Source organism: Melanerpes formicivorus, unplaced genomic scaffold (genome assembly GCF_026170545.1).
Source record: "Melanerpes formicivorus ecotype bairdi unplaced genomic scaffold, bMelFor1.0.p_v2 SCAF_734, whole genome shotgun sequence".
NCBI classification, from domain to species: Eukaryota; Metazoa; Chordata; class Aves; order Piciformes; family Picidae; genus Melanerpes; species Melanerpes formicivorus.
In genome coordinates, this window is record NW_027143086.1 from 1594 (window position 1) to 5000 (window position 3407).

The window sequence follows — 3407 nt, forward strand, 5'->3', positions numbered from 1 at the left end:
GCATCCCGGGACGGCCCCGGGACGGCCCCGGTCGCCGGCCGGGTGACGTTCAGCGAAGCGGCTGCCGCCAGTCTTTGGGCCTCCCCCGTGCCGGGGCCGCGGGGCTTCGAGCCGGTCCGGCCGCGGCCGGGATCCGGGGCCGGACGATGGCTTCCCGGGCCGGTCCCGGTCGCCTCCCGGGTGACGTTCACCGAAGCGGCTGACGGCTGTCTTCGAGCCCCCCCCCCCCCCCCCGCCTCCGCGGCCGCTTCTGCCCGCACCCCCTCCACTGCCTCCCCCCGCCGCCGGCGAACGAGTCGCCGGATCTGTAGGGTGCCGGGAGCCCGAACGGCGAGCGGCTCCGGCTGCTGCCGGGACCGCGGGGATTCGAGCCGGTCCGGCCGCGGCCGGGACCCCGTGCCGGAAGCCGGCATCCCGGGACGGCCCCGGGACGGCCCCGGTCGCCGGCCGGGTGACGTTCAGCGAAGCGGCTGCCGCCAGTCTTTGGGCCTCCCCCGTGCCGGGGCCGCGGGGATTCGAGCCGGTCCGGCCGCGGCCGGGATCCCGGGCCGGACGATGGCTTCCCGGGCCGGTCCCGGTCGCCTCCCGGGTGACGTTCACCGAAGCGGCTGCCGGCTGTCTTCGAGCCCCCCCCCCCCCTCCGCCTCCGCTGCCGCTTCTCCCCGCACCCCCTCCACTGCCTCCCCCCGCCGCCGGCGAACGAGTCGCCGGATCCGTAGGGTGCCGGGAGCCCGAACGGCGAGCGGCTCCGGCTGCTGCCGGGACCGCGGGGATTCGAGCCGCTCCGGCCGCGGCCGGGACCCCGTGCCGGAAGCCGGCATCCCCGGACAGCCCCGGGACGGCCCCGGTCGCCGGCCGGGTGACGTTCACCGAAGCGGCTGCCGGCTGTCTTCGAGCCCCCCCCCCCTCCGCCTCCGCTGCCGCTTCTGCCCGCACCCCCTCCACTGCCTCCCCCCGCCGCCGGCGAACGAGTCGCCGGATCCGTAGGGTGCCGGGAGCCCGAACGGCGAGCGGCTCCGGCTGCTGCCGGGACCGCGGGACTTCGAGCCGCTCCGGCCGCGGCCGGGACCCCGTGCCGGATGCCGGCATCCCGGGACGGCCCCGGGACGGCCCCGGTCGCCGGCCGGGTGACGTTCACCGAAGCGGCTGCCGCCAGTCTTTGGGCCTCCCCCGTGCCGGGGCCGCGGGGCTTCGAGTCGGTCCGGCCGCGGCTGGGACCCCGTGCCTGTCGCAGGCTTCCCGGGACGGCCCCGGAACGGCCGCGGTCGCCGGCCGGGTGACGTTCACCGAGGCGACTGCCGGCTGTCTTCGAGCCCCCCCCCCCCCTGCCGGAGCCGCGGGGATACGAGCCGGTCCGGCCGCGGCCGGGACCCCGTGCCGGAAGCCGGCATCCCGGGACGGCCCCGGGACGGCCCCGATCGCCTCCTGGGTGACGTTCACCGAAGCGGCTGCCGGCTGTCTTCGAGCCCCCCCCCCCTCCGCCTCCGCTGCCGCTTCTCCCCGCACCGCCTCCACTGCCTCCCCCCGCTGCCGGCGAACGAGTCGGCGGATCCATACCGTCCCGAGAGCCCGAGGCGGCGGCACCCAGTGCGGGTCCGGCCGAGGCCGGGACCCCGTGCCTGTCGCAGGCTTCCCGGGACGGCCCCGGAACGGCCGCGGTCGCCGGCCGGGTGACGTTCAGCGAAGCGGCTGCCGCCAGTCTTTGGGCCTCCCCCGTGCCGGGGCCGCGGGGATTCGAGCCGGTCCGGCCGCGGCCGGGACCCCGTGCCGGAAGCCGGCATCCCGGGACGGCCCCGGGACGGCCCCGGTCGCCGGCCGGGTGACGTTCACCGAAGCGGCTGCCGCCAGTCTTTGGGCCTCCCCCGTGCCGGGGCCGCGGGGATTCGAGCCGGTCCGGCCGCGGCCGGGATCCGGGGCCGGACGATGGCTTCCCGGGCCGGTCCCGGTCGCCTCCCGGGTGACGTTCACCGAAGCGGCTGACGGCTGTCTCCGAGCACCCCCCCCCCCCTCCGCCTCCGCTGCCGCTTCTGCCCGCACCTCCTTCACTGCCTCCCCCCCCCCGCCCGCGAACGAGTCGCCGGATCCGTAGGGTGCCGGGAGCCCGAACGGCGAGCGGCTCCAGCTGCTGCCGGGACCGCGGGGCTTCGAGCCGCTCCGGCCGCGGCCGGGACCCCGTGCCGGAAGCCGGCATCCCGGGACGGCCCCGGGACGGCCCCGATCGCCTCCTGGGTGACGTTCACCGAAGCGGCTGCCGGCTGTCTTCGAGCCCCCCCCCGCCTCCGCCTCCGCTGCCGCTTCTGCCCGCACCCCCTCCACTGCCTCCCCCCGCCGCCGGCGAACGAGTCGCCGGATCCGTAGGGTGCCGGGAGCCCGAACGGCGAGCGGCTCCGGCTGCTGCCGGGACCGCGGGGCTTCGAGCCGGTCCGGCCGCGGCCGGGACCCCGTGCCGGAAGCCGGCATCCCGGGACGGCCCCGGGACGGCCCCGGTCGCCGGCCGGGTGACGTTCAGCGAAGCGGCTGCCGCCAGTCTTTGGGCCTCCCCCGTGCCGGGGCCGCGGGGCTTCGAGTCGGTCCGGCCGCGGCTGGGACCCCGTGCCTGTCGCAGGCTTCCCGGGACGGCCCCGGAACGGCCGTGGTCGCCGGCCGGGTGACGTTCACCGAGGCGACTGCCGGCTGTCTTCGAGCCCCCCCCCCCCCCTACCGGAGCCGCGGGGATACGAGCCGGTCCGGCCGCGGCCGGGACCCCGTGCCGGAAGCCGGCATCCCGGGACGGCCCCGAGACGGCCCCGATCGCCTCCTGGGTGATGTTCACCGAAGCGGCTGCCGGCTGTCTTCGAGCCCCCCCCCCCTCCGCCTCCGCTGCCGCTTCTCCCCGCACCCCCTCCACTGCCTCCCCCCGCCGCCCGCGAACGAGTCGCCGGATCTGTAGGGGGCCGGGAGCCCGAGGCGGCGAGCGGCTCCGGCTGCTGCCGGGACCGCGAGGCTTCGAGCCGGTCCGGCCGCGGCCGGGATCTCGTGCCGAACGTCGTCTTCCCGGGACGGTCCCGGGAGGGCCCCAGTCTCCTCCCGGGTGACGTTCACCGAAGCGGCTGCCGGCTGTCTTCGAGCCCCCACCCCTGCCGTGGCCGCGGGGATTCGCCCCGGTCCGGCAGCTGACGGTTCCCTGTGCCGGACGCCGGCTTCCCGGGACAGCCCCGGGACACCCCCGGTCGCCTCCCGGGTGACGTTCACCGAAGCTGCTGCCGCCTGTCTTTGTCCCCCCCCACCGTGCTCTCCCTCAGCCGGGAGGTAGACGTGCTCTCCCTCGGCGAGTAGACGTGCTCTCCCTGGGCGAGTAGACGTGCTCTCCCTGGGCGAGTAGACGTGCTCTCCCTCGGCGAGTAGACGTGCTCTCCCTGGGCGAGTAG